Source organism: Gopherus evgoodei, chromosome 22 (genome assembly GCF_007399415.2).
Source record: "Gopherus evgoodei ecotype Sinaloan lineage chromosome 22, rGopEvg1_v1.p, whole genome shotgun sequence".
NCBI classification, from domain to species: domain Eukaryota; kingdom Metazoa; phylum Chordata; order Testudines; family Testudinidae; genus Gopherus; species Gopherus evgoodei.
Window position 1 is genome coordinate 12,221,414 of NC_044343.1, and position 19,181 is coordinate 12,240,594.

General features: G+C 45.5%; 1 long non-coding RNA gene across 1 annotated transcript; it reads right to left on the reverse strand.

Annotated features, from left to right (window-relative positions):
* Positions 1–161: 161 nt before the first annotated feature.
* LOC115638735 lies at positions 162–9,832 on the reverse strand. Its single transcript, XR_003997516.1, has 3 exons — positions 5,216–9,832; positions 3,887–4,045; positions 162–2,309 (listed from the first exon to the last, which is right to left on the reverse strand). It is a non-coding gene; the product is annotated as an uncharacterized LOC115638735 (long non-coding RNA).
* Between the last annotated feature and the right edge of the window lie 9,349 nt (positions 9,833–19,181).

Genomic DNA, 19,181 nt, shown 5'->3' on the forward strand with positions numbered 1-19,181 from the left:
GGTGACAGAACAAGGAACAATGGTCTCAATTCACAGTGGGTGAGGTCTAGGTTTGGATATTAGAAAATATTATTTCACTAGGAGGATGGTGAAGCACTGGAATGGATTACCTAGGGAGGTGGTGGAATCTCCTTCCTGAGGTTTTTAAGGCCCGGCTTGACAAAGCCCTAGCTGGGATGAGTTAGGTGGGGTTGGCCCTGCTTTGAGCAGAGGATTAGACTAGATGACCTGAGGTTTCTTCCATATTTGATCCGTGAATCAGATTCTCTTTCTATTTGTGCATTTTCAGCAGAATTGTTTTTACTAAGTTCCAATCAGTGAAGTTAATGGGGTTGCACAGGTATCACTGGAGGCTGGATTTGGCCTGCAAAACTCTTGTAGGCCATGATGCCCGAGAAGAAGTTAGCTTGACTCAGATCCGAGTTTGAACTTGAAGGTCTGAAAGCAACTGAGGGCAGTGGAGGAGTCTCCCTCCACCCCACCCCCCTTGTAAACTGAGCATACTTTGATATGGAAAATGGACATTAATGGCAAGGGACTCTTTTAAGTTCTTTAAAGGCACATTCAGAACTGTATTTGGAGCCTTTTGCTATACAGTTGTTTGTCTGTACACTTTCATTCTACATCCAAATATAGGGAGGTAGACTTGAGACTGTTTTGAGTTTAACAGCTTGAGTTATTTTTGCTTCCCAAAATAAAATTGTATTTTGGAAATGCAAGGATTTCCATCTGACCCAGGGCAAAATCTTGTGTAAATTATCCCTCTCCAAAATAAACCAGCACTGCTGCACAGTCTTTATCAGCTGCTTGTTGAGATAACTTAGCTTCTGTACAGCCCTGAGAGAATGACCTACTGCCCCTTCTTCTGAAGTCAGAGAAACTGTGAGTGGGGATATGAGTGAGGATAAATAAATTCTCACTGGTTATCTCAGAGGCACCTTCAGACAATCTTGTATAAGCCAACCTTTGCAATTTGATGGGGAGTGGAGGGCAGGGCAGCAAACTATGTCCAATTGTTAAGTTAAAAATTTCCCTAGGTTAAATGCTAATCAGATAGCACTGTTATAGGAGCACATATGCACCACCCAAAGCTACCTCTGAATGTTGTCAAAAACTAAACAGAGCAACTACCTTGGTCAGTCTGTGTCTCCTGAAGTGCTGCTTTGTCACCCTTCTTGCCAATGGTAGTACCAGATCTTACAGCTGAATAGTAGAGCTATTCTGGTTTAATAATGATTACCATAGAATTGCCAGCTGCTAGGTTTTTATACAGAGCTGTTCGAAATAGATGAGAGCCAGCACAATGCAACCGGACAGCTCTCTGGGCTACCGGTAGTCCATGGACTACTTGTTAGGAACCAGGAGGTCCAGAATGCTGCAGTGAGAGAGATTTTTAGGGAAGCCAGGTCATATTAGCCCCATCTAGCTTCCTACCTCTCTCTATTCAAATTTGCTCCCCTGGTTTTACAACCACCCTACCTGCTCATTCAGCTCTTCTCTCTGACCTGTACACATACTCCTTTGCCTGCCTACTCCACTCCCATTCCCTGCTACTCTGCAGGAGGTAGATGGATCAGCTCATGAAAGAGTAATTGTAACCCTTCAGAGTTTGTCACTTCTTCTCTGTCGTGCCTTGCTTATCTTTTTCATTTTAGTCTGTGGTTTTTCCCTAAAGCAATGTGTGATATGTATGGAGGACTCTGTTTAAAAAACAAAAATGACAGGTGCAAGGAATGTTGGTGTACAGTGAGGGGAGAAGAATAACCCCTACAGATTTGGTCATCCAGTCATTTATTTAGTTGAGTTTTTATGTATTTCAATAAATGCTCCCATTCAAAGCTCTGTGCTCTTGATTCTCTTGTAAAAATTAAAACCGATGAAAAGCACAGGCCTGTCAATTACCCCAAATCAAGTGACCTCAATTGGCTGAGTATTTCCAGCTCCATAATTTTGAGCAGAAGTTTCTGCATGCAGTGGAATTGCCTAACAATGGACTGTTCCATTATGACTAAGGTTGCTAGGATTACATACTTAAGTTCCCTGCTCTCTGAAAAGAATGGAGCACAGAGAGCTGGGGAAATGGTGTACTCTTTCATGAATGCCCCTGATGAGAAACCATTCTGATGATCTTAAAATGGTGTGCTGTGTGCTGGACAAGGTATGGGAGCATTAAAGCATTCCTGGAACTGACGAGAGGATGCCTTTAGCCACTAAGTTGTCACCTCTCTGGCCACTTGGAGTGTTTCAAAGGGTTCTGCAGTAACTCGTGTCCTCCATCAACCAAAAGGCTGGTTAGTACAATAAGGAACCTGTGAGGAAGGGAGTAAAAGTAAACAGAGCTTGTGGGAGCAGTTTAGAAGATCACAAAGTGGTGGCAGCAGTTGCCATTTTAGTCTAGTATTAGTAGGTACTGATATAGTACTAACTACTGATTGGTTGCTAAAATTATGTTTGTAAAGTATGGTCTGAGGTTGTTAATACTTAGCACTTGTATAGCAGATGGCAGAGCCACACAACAAAACATTTTGAACTGCAGGTAGCAGGATGGGGAATGGGAAAGGAGGGCTATGAAATGATTTACCAAGTCATTCTTTCCCTGCCTTCCCCATGACAAAGATAGAGAACCTTTGAGCTATCTATTCTTTGAGTGGCTGCAGATGTATATTCCACTCAGTTGTGCATGTCCAGCGCACGGAAACCAGAGAACTTTACCTAGCAGTATCTCTAAATGTGGTGCTCGCACATTCCAGGTACTTAACCCCTCCCCTAGCTGTTTAAGAGGAGGAGGAGGGATGCTGTTTAGAAGCTGTTAGAGAAGTGCTATTTAACAGTAGAAAACCTTCCACTAGAGCTACCTATTTTGCCAAGTGGAAGTGTTTTCGATTTGGTCACTGACCCAAGGATCCATCCAGTGTTAGCCCACATTCAGGACACTATGGAGTATCTGTTACACCTTCAATCCTCTGGCCTGTCTCTCAGCTCCTTGAGGGTCTACTTATTGGCCATCTGAGCATTCCATCCTCTGATCCAAGAGAAGTTAATTTTTTTGAACTCCATGGTAGTGAGATTTCTAAGAGAAATCATTTTTCCACCGGAAAAGAAGGAAGCAGTTTCTTTTTGGGACCTTAATACCATGCTAGCTGTCCTTATGCATCCTCCATATGAACCCCTGGCAACTTGTTCTGTCTTTCCTGTGCCGGAAGACAGCTCTTCTTGATATCACATATGCAAGATGAGTAAGCAAGCTGTGAAGTTTAATGGCAGAGCCCCTATATACTCAGTTTTTTCATAGACAAAGTGGCCCTTCTTCTATTATGATGGCATATGCACTAGCTTAGGGCACACCTCCATTCAGCTGGGGCCCAAGTGACACTGATGGCATTTATCAACAATATTGGACATTTGAAGGGCTGCTGTCTGATCTTCCATACATACTTTTACCAAACTATGCTATTATGGCTGCATCTAGATCAGGTGCAGACATTGGGAAGGCCATTATGTAGTCATTCTTTAAGTAGATTCCTAGCCCACCTCCTTCTGATATGACTTGTAAATCACCTGAGTGGAATATGATGTCTACAACCACTCAAAGAAAAGATAGTTATCTACTTGTATGTTAATTGTTGTTCTTCAAGTAATGTTACTATGAGTGCTCTACTTCAGGTGCACATACACCTCTTGAGCCCTTGATCAGAGTTTTTTCATTAGTAGTGTCCATTTGGCCCATGCACCAAGACTATACAGGGCTGCATGGGCAAACCGCCCTTAGTTCCTTCTCAACTGTCTCAGCCTTAGCATGTGCGCCTTGAGCATGTCTTGGCTATTGTTCTTTTTTGTTCGTTTAGTATTAGTTTATAATTAGCAGATAAGAAGTGAGAGGATTTACCTTGTTCTTCTCCTTCCAGTTGGAGAGAGCATACCTGGCTCTCTCAAGTCTCAAATGCTGCCTCTCTTGCTGGAAGGCTATCTTGATATGCACTGGACACTGTGTGTCTGCTGCCTGGGAGAGTCTCACATTTCCCAGTAGCATAACTTCTGCCTGGCCCTCAAATCCAGAGGAAGAAAGAACCAGGAGATCAAGTTGAGGCTGCTGCTGATAGAGCGTTCCCTTTGTCCTCCTTCAGAGTCCGATAAGGAGACACCCTCCCGTGCCCAGACATCCTTCTCCAGGCAAATCTAGAGCCCCTTTGATCTTGGCTAAGGTCTCCCCTAGGAAGGGGAAGACTTTAGAGACCTCAACAATGGTGGCTCAATAAATATATAATAGATCTCTCTCTCTCTCTCTCTATCTCTCTCTATCTCATAGAACTGGAAGGGACCCTGAAAGATCATCAAGTCCAGCCCCCTGCCTTCACTAGCAGGACCAAAAACAGGAGATCTGTCTCCCATCATAAGGAGCCTGCTTCCAAAATACCTTGGTTCCCTACTAAATAAATGGTCTCAAAAGCCTCAGCCTCTCAGCACAGTACTGTAGACATGAAAGACTTTTTTCCGGGACCGGTGGCGCTGGAAAGTCCCAGAGCTCTAAGAACAAACATGGCTCTGGCCAAGCTGTCATTACTGTCTACATGCGACAAGGAAAGTAGGGATAAGAACTCTTCCAGATGGGTACCACTAACTCATCTCTGTCATTGGTACCTCCAGTTGGGGCCTCAGTACTGTGCAAACCAAATCTACAGTGATGTCTGCTTTGATAACCAAGCATGCCACTGCATAAGTACCAGTCCTTCATACAATTCCACAGTAATTTAGGTACTCGAAAGACTTAGCAGTGGCAGATGAACCAGAATCTCCACTGCTTGTGGGTACGGAATGCCTCTTGGTAGTGAGACACCAGTCCCTGAGATGATATCACTCTTGAGCACCTCCTGATTCAATGGCATTTTCTGCTGGTGCCCCCCATTAGAGGATACTGAGGAGGAGGGAGACCTTTCAGTCTTGTCCATCTTGTGCAGGATTCCCTTATCCATCCATAGAAGAACTCACTCTTTGACAACCACAGAAAGACTCTTGTGGTCGTCACCATGGGTGGGACCAATCATAGATGCCACACTCTCCCATATGGGCCCCTGCAATAGCTATACTGGGATCCCTGGGCTGTGTACAGACAATTTGGCTCAAAGATATATTCACTGATCAGAAACAGCGCAGACAAACAAGTCTTAATTCCTCATCATATAAAGGACTCCATAGACTGGTGAAAAGATCAACTCACCGTTGGTGCAGGCATTCCTTTTCTTCATCCAAATCCAGCAATCACTGTGACAACAGATGCTTTCCTCTTAGGATGGGGAGCTCACCTCAGTACTTGCTCAGGGCAGATGGTTGCCTCAGGAAGCCAATCTCTGTATCAATATCTTGGAAGTCAGGGCAGTCAGGAATGCCTGCCTTCATTTTCTGCCCCTCATCAGGGGCAAATCAATCAGGATCATGACAGACAATGTAGCCTGCATGTTCTATATCAACAAACAAGTGGGAGCAAGATCCCCCTCCCTGTGCCAAAGCAGTAAAGCTATGGAGTTGGTATATAACCCATCACATCCATATTTCAGCTGTCCACCTCCAAAGCAGCCCGAACACCTCAGATAATGCTCTGAGCAGGCCTATGAATGGGAATTGGCCTCTCAGATCCATGGTATATTCCAAATTTGGGGATTTCCAGAGGTGGATCTCTTTGCTATCTTCAGGAACAAGAACTGTCATCTGTTCTGCTCAAGAGGTCTACGCCATCAGTCTCTGGGAGATGCCTTTCTACTATCTTGGATGAAGGATCCATTCTATGCATTCCTCCTAATACTGAGAGTGATGAACAAGATAAGACCAGACAAGGCCAGAGTAATCCTTTATATTCCTGACTTCATTGAGACAGGCTTGGTATCCTTGCCTGCTTCATCTGTCCATCTACCTGGCAATCAAACGTCCGATCATCCACTATCTCTTCTTCCAAGATGTAGGTCATTTACACAAACCCAAGCTAGGGGTCCTCCACCTCAGGGCATGGTTCCTTGATGGTTCGTGGGGTTAGAGCCTACCTGTTCTGTGGAAGTACAAGTGTTCTTCGAGTGCTTGCTCATATCTATTCCAGTTAGGTGTGTGCACACGCCGCATGCACGGATGTCAGAACTTTTTTCCCTAGCAGCTACCCGTTGGGCCAGCTGTGGAGGCCCCTGGAGTGGCACCGATATGATGCTCTATATATGACCCTGCCAGCCTGCCCCCGCCCCCCCCTTCAGTTCCTTCTTACTGCCAGTGACAGTTGTTGGAACTCAGTCTCTTGCTCACAAGTGCTCCACTTCTCCTTAGCTATTCTACTTATCTCTGTGTATAGTGACACTATTGTTAGTTATCCTTCAGACCTTGCAGTTCCTGTGGCAAGTCCTTACCCACAGGCAACCCCCACAACTCCTGCCTTTAGTGTCTGGGAGAGGCCTATCAAGTGGATAAGTGCAGGATTTGCAAAGCATTTAAACCTTGCACTAGAAAGGAAAGGGACATTAGACTTAAACAACTCCAAATGGAGGATGCCCTTCGTCCGCTTCAAGACCCAGCCCCGAGCGCCCTGGTGCGGAGCGCCCCGCTGGCAATGCCAACTACAGCACCCAAAAAAGGACTCAGCATGCCCTTCTAGGGCCCGGCGATCTCCCAGGCCCAAAAGCACTCTTCCCCAGCACCCTCTCACTCTCCGGCCGCCCATAAGAAGCAGGCCACGGAGGAGCCTCCACAAAGGCCCGAGGCTGCAGTTGCACCCCCGGCAGGGCACGGCGTGGACCAGGGACATAAGGCCGACCTGCTTTTCAGTAGGCCTCATCCTGCACAAGCCCCTATCCCCCAAGGGAGCCCCGCACTGCTGGACTCCTCGCAGTTGCAGGTGGAAGAGATCACGCTGTCCTCCACACCCGACACCTTCGAGGCCGCCAGAGGCCTCATTGAGATAATAGTGCCCAAGTACCCAGTCTCGAGGCCTACACCAGCTCGAGCCCCAGCACTGTCAAGGGGCAAGCCGGTGTTCTTTGGGCCGGCCGCCCCCAGACCAGCACCACTGTGCCGCTGAGTCCTGGCACCACACCCATGCTCCGTGCCGGTCTGACTCGCAGCGACGGTCCAGCTCGCGACACTGGTCTCGCAGCCCCGATACTCTGAGCCGTTTCTGCTCGAGATGGACATAGGCTGCCAGGTCGTTGTCTCTGTCACAGCACCGCTCACCGACTCAGCACTGTTCCCCAACATGGAACCATTCACGGTCACACTCTCGTGGCCACTATCCACTGAGGCGAGGCTGAGCCTCTCGGCACCGGACGACATCCTGGTACCAATCCCCACAACAGCACCGCCGGTCACCGTCTGGATCCCGCCAAGCCATATGGCACCCATCCTGCTCTTTGGGGGATGCAGAAATTCCTCTGGCACAGCGCACCGTCTCTCCTTGGCCGTCACTCTCCCAGTAACTCTCCCTCAGGTTGGGTAAGGCATCGGGGGCATCAGAGGTACCTCAATCAGGCCCAGGCAATATCAGATGGGACATCTCAGTGCCCAACTGGCAGTTCTGGACCCCCTGGACATACCACTAAGCCCAGGGCGCTCCTCCAGACGTCCGTCCATCTTCATGTTCTCGGTCACCTATTCCTGAGGCAACCATGTGCATGTCACCCGTACCTAGATGACTGGTTCATAAGAGGTCGATCTCGCCAGCAGGTAGAATCGCAAGTACAATTGGTCAGAGATACGTTCGACCACTTGGGCATTATTCTGAATGTCAACAAGTCTCTTCTCACCCCAACACGAACAATAGAGTTCATTGGGGCAGTCCTGGATGCAAACCGGGTAAGGGTGTTCCTCCCAGAGGTCTGTCACCTAGCCCTCATGCAGGTAATCACCGGCCTTTGCAACTTTCCTACCACCACGGTGAGACAGTGCCTTTGCCAGGTGCCAGGTCACATGGCGTCCTGCACCTATGTGGTGCAACATGCCAGGCAGCAGCTCAGGCCCTGCAGGCGTGGCTCACATCTACGTATTGCCTGGGCTGCGACAGTCTGGACATAGCCTCAATTCCCTTCACTGGTGGCTGGAACCCCACTTGCTAAGTGCCGAGATACAGTTCCATTCTCCCCAGCCTACTCTCACATTGGTGAAGGATGCATCGGCACTTGGCTGTGGAGCGCATCTTGGGAGCATGACGATTTAAGGCTTGTGACATGTAAAGGAGAGAGCCCTGCATATCAACATCAAGGAGCTCAGGGCAATCTGCCTTGTGTGCCAAGCATTCCTGTCAGGCTTGCAGAGCCACTGTGTAGTGGTGCTGATGGACAAGACCACGGTTATGTTTTGTATAAACAAGCAAGGCAGAGCTCGGTTGTCTCCTCTGCCTGGAAGCCCTCCTACTATGGGAATTTTGTCTAGCCCACTCCATCCACTGCAAGCCTCATACCTTCTGGGCATTCAGAACGTACTGGCAGACAGCTTGACCAGACAGTTCCTCACTCACAAATGGTTGATTCGGCCGGATGTCATCCACTCCATCTTCCACAGCTGGGGGTTTCCCCGAATTGACCTGTTAACCACGCGGGCCAATGGGAAGTGCCCAACCTTTTGCTCTTTTCAGGGTCACAGTCAGGGCTTGATTGCAGATGCCTTCCTGATTCCATGGTCCAGTCAACTACTGTACGCCTTCCCGCCATTTCCTCTCATCCACAAGGTGCTTCTCAAGTTCTGCAGGGACCAGGCGGACGTCATCCTGGTGGCTCCAGCTTGGCCTCGCTAGTGCTGGTACCTCATCTTCATGGACTTGTCGATCTGGTCCCCAATCCACCCATCTCTCACTCCCGATCTCATCTCCCAAAATCACGGCCACCTTCTCCACCCAGACCTACAGTCACTTCACCTTACGGCCTGGAAGATCTGTGGTTAAACCAAGCAGAGCTCACCTGTTCGGACCCACTCAGGTGAGTGCTCCTAGAGAGCCATAAACCTTCTACCAGGACCAGTTACAAAGCAAAGTGGAAGAGGTTTTCTGTCTGGTGTGCCCAGCGACAGGTGCTCCCACTCCAGCCTTCTATCCCATGCATCCCGGACTACCTGGTGCACCTGAAAGATCAGCGCCTGGCATTCAGTTCTCTTAAAGTGGATCCACCTCACGGCTATTTTAGCCTTTCACCTGGGTGTTTCTGGGTGGTCAGTGTTTGCACACCCTATCGTGAGTCGTTTCCTAAAGGGGCTGGAAAAGATCCATTCTCCAACGTGTGAGCCCCCATATACCATCCTTTCATAAGGACAAGGTGCAGCTCAGGCCTCATCTGGCCTTCCTACTGAAAGTCGTCTCCCACTTCCACGTCAGCCTGGATATTTTCCTACCAGTCTTCTATCCAAAGCCGCACGCCACCTCCGGGAGCAGTGGTTGCATCCGCTGGACATTAGAAGGGCGCTCGCCTTCTACATAGACTGAACAAAGCCATTTCGCAAAACAACCCAACTATGCATTGCCTTAGTGGAATGGATGAAAGGTTCACCGGTCTCCTCCCAGCGCATATCCTCCTGGATCATGGCGCATATTCATGCTTGCTATGACTTAGCGAAAGTCCTCCCGCCTGCTGTCACGCCGTATTCCACGAGGGCTCAGGCCTCATCGGCAGCCTTCCTGGCACATGTACCCCTTCAGAACATCTGCAGGGCTGCCACATGGAGTTTGGTGCACACCTTCATGTCACACCATGCCATCATTTGCCAATCACGTGATGATGCTGTCTTCAGCAAGGCAATTCTCCAGTCTGCAATACCTTGACTCTGACCCCACCTCCGAGGTAAGGCTTGGGAGTCATCTAACTGGAACTGATATGAGCAAGCACTTGAAGAAAAAACGGTTACCTTTTTGTAACTGTTGTTCTTCGAGATGTGTTGCTCATATCTATTCTATTCCCCCCCCCCCACACACACACACACACCTTTCCCTCTGTCAGAGAAGCCGGCAAGAAGGAACGGAAGGGGGTTCAGGCCGGCAGGGTTGTATATAGAGCACCATATCGGCACCACTCCAGGGGGCTCCACAGCTGACCCGACGGATAGCTGCTAGGGAAAAAAGTTCCAACATCCGTGCATGTGGCACGTGCACACACCTAACTGGAATAGATATGAGCAACACATCTCGAAGAACAACAGTTACAAAAAGATGAGTAACCATTTTTTACTGAGCAGTAGAAAGATGTCAGCCCGAATCACTTGCTTGCAGAAGTGGAAGAGATTCAGGTTTTGGTGTCAGCTCTAGCAGCTTGTATCCGAATCCTTATCTTGGCTATCCTAGATAGACTTAAAGAAGTCAGGGTTATCAGTTAGCTTGATCAATGTTCACTTGGCCACAATATACATTTTCATCCTTCAGTAGAAGCGTTTTCAATATTTGCTCACCTTATGTCTTTGAGGTTTATTAAAGGTTTGAGGAATCTCCCAAGTATGAGACCCCACCCCAACATGGGCTCTAAATTTTATGCTTAGATGTCCTACAAGACCTCCATTTGAACTGATGGCAACATGTTCTTTGCTTCACTTATTGATGAAGACGGCCTTTTTAGTGGTTATCCTGTTGACCTATAGAGTGGGAGAAACTGGGGCCTCCTGAGAAATAGCTGGAACCCCTCCCCCTCTACAATGTTTATCGAAGAGAAGGTTTCTTTAAACTGCACCCTAGATTCTTACCTAAGATGATATCCGCCTTTCATCTTAAGCAGCCCATTCATAAGAATGGCCATACTGGGTCAGAGCAAAGGTCCATCTAGCCCAGTATCCTGTCTTCTGACAGTGGCCAATGCCAGGTGCCCCAGAGGCAATGAACAGAACAGGTAATCACCGAGTGATCCATCCCGTCGCCCACTCCTGGTTTCGAGTGAACAGAGGTGAGGGACACCATTCCTGTCCATCCTGGCTAATAACAACTGGTGGACCTATCTTCCATGAATTTATCTAGTGTTTTTTTGAACGCTGTATAGTCTTGGCCTTCACAACATCCTCTGGCAAAGAGTTCCACAGGTTGACTGTATGTTGTGAGAAGAAATACTTCCTTTTGTTTTAAACCTGCTGCCTATTAATTTCATTTGGTGACCCCTAGTCCTCGTGTTATGAGGAGTAAATAACACTTATTTACTTTCTCTACACTTTTATAGAGCTCCTATCATATCCCCCCTTAGTCATCGCTTCCAAATTTGAAAAGTCCCAGGCTTTTTAATCTCTCCTGATAGGGCAGCCGTTCCATACCCCTAATCATTTTTGTTGCCCTTTTCTGAACCTTTTCCAGTTCCAATATATCTTTTTTGAGATGGGGCAACCACATCTGCACACAGTATTCAAGATGTGGGCGTACCATGGATTTATATAGAGGCAATATGATATTTTCTGTCTTATCTATCCCTTTCTTAATAATTCCCAGCATTCTGTGAGCTTTTCTGACCGTTGCTGCACATTGACTGGATGATTTCAGACAACTCTCCACAATGACTCCAAGATCTCTTTCTTGAGTGGTAACAGCTAATTTAGACACCATCATTGTATATGTATAGTTGGGATTATGTTTTTCAATGTGCATCACTTTGCATTTATCAACACTGAATTCCATCTGCCATTTTGTTGCCAGTCACTTAGTTTTGTGAGATCCTTTTGTAGCTCTTTGCAGTCTGCCTGGGACTTAACCTATCTTGAACAATTTTGTATCGTCTGCACATTTTGCCACAACAAACTTACCCCAAGGGTCCTCCTTTACCTGGAGAACTCCCTCACAAAACTCCTGTTAGCCGCTCCTGTTCGCTAGCTCCTCTGGTTGCTTAGGAGCAAGCTTTTTAAAGCCATCCTCTGTCACCTCTGCATCAGAGTCTCAACTCTTGATATTTGGTGCAAAGGAACTGAGGTGGGTCACAGCAGCATTGCCCTATGTACCAGAGGATACAAACGTCATCCCTGTGGGTACTGATAGTAAAGTTCTCCGTCTTTGGCCACACGGACACTTGAGTGGAATATGCATCTGAATCCACATAAAGAATAGTTACCATACAGTCTTTTCTTAGGCTCCAGTTTGCTTGTGCAAATTAAACATTTGCGTTCATTTGCTTTTGATTAACACCCAGAACCACAGGATTGATCTGGATCACTACAAGAAGAACTTTCATCATCTGCTTAGAGTCCTTTCTTCTTTAGTGCTTATTTAGACTGGGAAACTATTCTGCTATAGCTGTCAGTCAATTTCTCTGTGTAGACAAGCTCTTAATGCACTTGTACACCTCATTTTTGTTTCAGTGCTAATTCTTTATTATACTGTAGTATATTGTTATGCTGGGAGGCTTTAATGGTTGCCTGAAGTGGGTCTTTAAGCTATAAAATCACAGAACTAGTTATAGCCAATGGGTGTGCTAAACACCGTTCTTTCAGGGTAAATGGAAGGAGCAATGAAATTCCCTTTGACGTAATGATAGCTAGAAACAATAGGAAGTTCCTGCTGAAGGCACTGGGCCACATGACAAAGCCTGAGCAGAGCTAAGTTGTGTGATCTGGGTGTTTTCCTGGACTGTAGGCAAATGCAGGGGCTCCTGGTTTGTTTGGCAAACAGTGTGCCTGTGAGGCAGAAAGCCAGTGAGAGGAGCAGTCGTAAATATGGCCCTGTTGGAGAGAGGACAGAGCTCCAGACTGATTGGAGGGGAAGACTAGGAAATAAGGAGTAAGGGAATTGCCAATTGTTTGTTTCTATTGTCTTCAGGAAGACAGGACTGTCTGTATGTTCTTTGCAAATAAACAGGATTGTACCAAAGAAAATACCTGACTCGTATCCCCAGTTTCTCCTCCTATTGGAAACAGCTCTGCAGGGCCATGAATATTGGCTGATCTCTCAGGCCAAAGGGGGCATAACTGGTTTCAGGAATAGAATAAGAGTGTCAAAGGAGAGAAATTATGAACTAGTACTCCTGTTGAACCAAAATGGAACAAATGGTGGAGATGCTTGCAGAAATCAAAGATGACCAAAAGAGCTTCAGATAAAGACTTCACAGAAGGAATCTAAGCAACATCTGAAGGTATCCCAGAAAGGACTTAGACCACCAGTGGTCAGAGATAAAATCTTCGTTGGGGCAGCAGCCAGAAAGCATTCAGAAGATTTGGAAGTCATACTACAAAATTTCCAGTGCAGACAGGCAAGATGTACTGATGAAGTGACCAACAAACAGACTATCATGGACCAAAAGATGTTCCTCGTAATAGGGGAGACAAAGAAATATCTGCTCAACTTGGTGCTTGTAAATAGAGACAGCTGCAACAATGACTTTAGGGAGCTAAAAAATCACCTGCAGAAGGAGCTCAAAGGGCTGCGTACTATACTGGAAATTAGCTGTCTGGATTAGGAATTGGGCCAGACTGAGAATTTGGGTAAAACAGGATATTTACAACAGTTTTATACCCTTTTTCTAATCCAGAGAGGTTAGATTGTTCAAGCTCAGGTAGTACAAAAGCCATTGGGGCAGAGACGACAAGGATATGGTACAAGCTCTTGATATGCAGCTAAAATCTAGCTATCAATCTGAGCTGACCAAGGCACAGCTAAGGGCTAGAAGAAAGGGAAAGAACAGACTCCACCTCAACTGGAATAGGACATGAAGAGTTGTGCCTGGTATACCCAGATATCAGTGAGGACTAAGACTTCCAAGCTAAATTAACAATGAACCAAATTACAGATCTGCAGCTTGGCTTAGCTTTTCAGCTCAAGATCATTGAAAGGAGGCCAAGAATGCTTTCTGTGACTGAGGAATTTGCCACAGAACTTCAATCTTTCCTTGCAGGAGCCCACCAGAAAAGGAAGCAACCGCTACTGATAAAGATGGAAACTGATCACCATGAGCCCTGTAAGGACAGGTCTGGATCTAATATGCCTGATGGAAAAGGGGATTCTAATCTGGTTTATGACAGTTTTGAATGGTTAGGAAAACTTTTTAATTTGGTTTGTAAAGCAAGGTAGGTTGGCAATAATGCAAAAACTTGAGAAGCAGTTCAGTTAATTGCTGGTACTGTGAAAAAATTGGCCATAGAAGGATTATAATAAATTTAAGGTAAGCCAGAACAGAGCATAACAAGTATCTATTGAAAGTCTCCCACCCACTTTGGGAAACAGGAGGGACATCAACTTGGTGGGGGAGGGTAAACTTGGAGGTACAAGGATCAGCCCCACAGATTTTGTTAGGATCAGGACAATTAAATAACAATGGCAATTTGGCTATTGAATGCGTTAGAGTCTGATGTGCACAGGAACAGATGACACTGGCACAAACAGAAGTTAGTAGACCAGACATGCTGCTAATGGTAGGGTAATAGGAGACCCAAAACTGAAACTCCTAACTGATGTCAAATAGAGGCAGTTACTGGAGAAAGTGCACCTATCCAAATATGGGGAAAATTGGGCATGAAAATTGGACCTCTGAAATTTGAGCAGGTCTGGATTGCAGAGACAGCAGATGTTAATCATTGGTGTGGGTTTCATTATGGCTAATAACTGCATAATAAATGTCAGGAAAGGTGTCTTAATAAGAAATTTCCATACAATGGATTTTAAGATGTGGCCTAGGTGAAACAAATGATTTGTAGGTAACTGATTTGCAGTGAACAAGAGTCCTACTTCCAGGGGCAATTGCCATAGTAACAGCTACATGCTGTGGTGGCTTTTCAGCAAGGAAAAGATGGGGAATTGTTGAGACCTGCTTTGAGACCCATGGTCTCAGGAGGAATTTTAACTGCAAAGGTTTTTGTAGATTGGAGGGAGGAACAGATTCCTGTTCATTTGCTGAATGTTTCTGAAAAACAGTAAAAACAAAAAAAGGGAACCACATCTGCAAAATGTGAACCAGTAAAATTAGTAAATGCCTGGTATAGAAGAAAACTAAAAGGAATAAAGGGGTGAAGGTAAGCCCCAGAGTTTCTATGGGCGTTCTGGGTAACCCACTTTGGCACACAATCAACGAAGACAGAATTTTCACTGACAAAAATGAAATTGAGGTTGGGTAGAACAAGCCAGTTCCTGAGACGCCCACAAATTAGCACGGTTTTGTATGGCTCTGCTTCTATTATAGAAGGTTTATTTGTGGGTTTGTCTATATTGTAATACCATTGCATACGTTGGGTGAGGAAGGGAAACCATCTGTGGTCAACAGCGGAGCGACTTCACATTTTTGGAGTTGAAAGAGGCTTCTCGTGTCTGCTTCTGTCTTACCCTACCTATTTCAGATTGCTTGTTTCAAATCTTTCATATTGGACACAGGTGCTAGTGTTTACAGATTGGGAGTGGTGTTACTACTTATGTTATCAGAGAGGCAGAATCTTAGCTTGGCTCTTCCCAGAAACTGAGGGTGTAGCTGTGGAAGCTGAGGTTGGAAGGGCTAATGAACTCCCCATTAGAACAGAATGAGCGAAGTCTGCTCCAGCTCCACAGAAACGATGGATAGTTGGCAGGAGTTCATTGAATATGGCCTTTCCTGGTTGGCTGAAAGGAGATTGGGTAGTGAGTGGAAAGGTCTATGGAAATCTGTACTTAGAGTAGTGATCAATGGTTCACTGTCAAACTTGGAAGGATGTATCTAGTGGTGTTGCACAGGGTTCTGTCCTAGGTCTGGCACTGTTGAGTATTTTCATCAACAACTTGGATACTGGAGTGAAGTATATGCTTATAAAATTTGTGAATGACACCAGGATCAGAATTCCAAACAACACTGACAAATTGGAGAATAGGTCTGAAATCAACAAGATGAAATTTAGTAAAGACAAGTGTATGAAGCTCTTCACTTAGGAAGAAAAAATATCACATGCACAACTACAAAATGGGGAATAACTGGCTAGGCAGTAATATTGCTCAAAAGGATCCGGGGGTATAACGGATCACAAATTGAATGAGAGTCAACAATGTGATGCATTTGCAAAAAAACGCTAATATTCTGGTGTGTATTAATAGGAGAGGTGTTGATGTCAGACTTGGGGAGGGAGGAAATCTGATAAGTCTTTAAATATCTTATGGGAGGTTATAAAGAGAATGGTGATCAGTTGTTCTTTTTGTCCACTGAAGGTAGGGCAAGAGGTAGTCTGCAGCAGGGGAGATTTAGGTTAGTGTAACAGACCCAAACCAGTGGGGTACAGGAGTCTGGTCACTGGATGAGTAGTTTTCTGTTCCCTGAATGACCAGAGCAGGGGCTGCACTAGAATAATCAGGAACCTGCTAGAACCAATTAAGGAAGACAGGCTGATTAGATCACCTGCAGCCAATCAAGGCAGGCTAATCAGAGCACCTGGGTTTAAAAAGGAGCTCACTCCAGTCAGGCCAGGGAGAGCCAGAGGAGAGGAAGTGCGCGTGAGGAGCTGGGAGCAAGAGGCACAAGGAGCTGAGAGGGAGAGGGTGTGCTGCTGGAGGACTCAGTCTCATAGACTCTAGGACTGGAAGGGACCTCGAGAGGTCATCGAGTCCAGTCCCCTGCCCTCATGGCAGGACCAAATACTGTCTACTGTACTACGGAGTACAAGCGTTATCAGACACCAGGAGGAAGGTCCTGTGGTGAGGATAAAGAAGGTGTTTGGAGGAGGCCATGGAGAAGTAGCCCAGAGAGTTGTAGCTGTCATGCAGCTGTTACAGGAGGCACTACAGACAGCTGCAATCCACAGGGCCCAGGGCTGGAACCCGGAGTAGACGGTGGGCCCGGATTCCCCCCAAACCTCCCAGCTCCTGATCAGACACAGGAGGAGTTGACCTAGACTGTGGGGAAGATCACTGAGGTGAGCAAATCTGCCAATAAGCACAAGACCCACCAAGGTAGAGGAGGAACTCTGTCACGTTAGATATGAGGAAAAAATTGCTAACTATACGGATAGTTAAACACTGGAATAGGCTTCCAAAGGAGGTTGTGGAATCGCCATCTCTGGCGGTTGAACAAACACCTGGCACTGATGGTCTAGGTTTACTTGATCCTGCTGCAGTGTGGGGGCTGGACTAGATGACCTGCTGAGGTCCCTTCCAGCCCTACAGTTCTGTGAGTCTGTGATTAAACACTGTCCACTCTGTTGTGTGAGAAACATCAAAGGGATAAGAAATACCGACTCAGGGCAATAGCAGCAAAATGTTACCCTTTGGTGTAATATTTCATGGCCATTCCCCTTCAGGTCAATTAATACTTGTACAACATACACTCAATAGCTTTACACCCAGGTCCTGCAGAGACTTGCACGCATGCATAGTTTTACACACTACACATAGTCCCACTGAAGTCAATGACACCAGTACTCATATACATAAAGTTACACGTATTTGCAAATGTTTGCAGGATCAGGGCCTTATTTTGTTTAAGTATCCTTCATAAGAATTCTAACCCAAACAAGCTTTACAGAGAGAAATATCACTGAGAGGATCAAACGTCTTCTCTTTTCTCTACCATCTCCCTTTTTGAGGGCTGATGATTAGTATTTATAAAATGAGGAGATCTAAACAAGAACAGGAAAATAGAGTTCTTAACAAGCAATCTATACAAGAGAGACTGCTTCATTGACTGCTAAGAAAAATATCACACTATCAGTAATCATGGTAATGGAAAATGTATTAAAATCCTCCAAAATCTGATAAGTAATTAATGAGATTGGGGTGGGAATTAGAAATTCTGAACGCAACTGCATGTATCAACAAAAGTATCCATTATGCATTTAAAGTTCAGTCCACTTAAGTTCATTGAAGCATGATTTTGATATTTTAGTGTATAAAATTTCATTCATTTAAAAACAGACCATAGAGAGAAGCATTCATTAACACACACAATACTGTGACTGGCTATATACCCTCATATACAGAAGGATCAGCTTAATATTTGCTTAATACCACCTGTGGGGGAAATCTGCCCTGTCACTACAGGAGGCGTGGACTACATTTTTATCTATTATCTAACAGCATCGCAGGCCTCTGTGGCACTTTGCACACAAATAAAAGATGCTATCCTTCCCTAGAGGAGTTTACAATCTGGGTTAAACAACATGCCATGACAAAGGGAGGGGGGAAAGCAGGAAACAGGAGAAGCCCACAAAGTCTAATGTTATGAGGTTTCTTGTTTTCACATTTTATGTCCATGTTTTGTTGGATTTTTTTAAATTTTCTTTCAAGTTGGTAAACTGGGATCTAGTGGACCTGTTCCATCCTTGATATAATAATCCTGCAGTGCACACTGAATCGTATTTTATTTATTTAATATACTTTGTTTTTGTCTTTATTGCTGGTGTTCACAAGAAATGCCCATACTATTACGCAGTGTGATATTTGATTATTCTGAGGTTATGGAAGGTTAGTTTTTGAAAACAATAAAAAAGGCAGAGGCTAAATACATGCTCTTTCCTACTTAATGCTGGAGGTTTCTAATGCATTGTTTCTAGGATCCCACCAGGTATATTACTTGGCAATTGTTTATGAAGGTCTATATTTATACTCTGATGTATTAGCTTGGGAGCTACTCTTTAGGAAAGAAGAGAGCAGAAGGAGTAGGTAAACTTAAATTACAGGGGGTTTGGAAACAACCTTCATATTAAGGTTGCCAGACATTTTCCTTACATTATAGAAACTGCTGGTGATCTGGAGAGCTGCATCACATGAAAATCATAGAAATATGGGACTGGAAGGAACCTTGAGAGGTCATCTAGTCCAGCCTCCTGCGCTGAGGTAGAACCAAGTAAACCTAGACCATCCCTGACAGGTGTTTGTCTAACCTGTTCTCAAAATTTTCCAACAACAGACATTCCACAACCTCCTTTGGAAGCATATTCCAGTGCTTAACTATCCTTGTAATTTGGAAGTTATTCCTAATGTCTAACCTAAATCTCCCTTGCTGTAGATTAAGCCCATTACTACTTGTCCTACCTTCAGTGGATGTGGAGAACAATTGATTACTGTCCTCTTTATAACAGCTCTTAAGCTATTTGAAGACTGTCATCAGGTTCCCCTGCAGTCTTCTTTTCTGGAAGCTAAACAGGCCCAGTTTAGTTTAACCTTTTCCTCTGAGGTACGGTTTTCTAAACCTTTGATCATGTTTGTGGCTGTCCTTTAGATTCTCATGGAGCACTCCAGTGAGGCCTCAGCAGTGCCAAGTTAGGACAGTGCCAAAGATAGTTACCTCCTGTGTCTTACATCTGTTTAATACATCCCAGAATGTTAACTT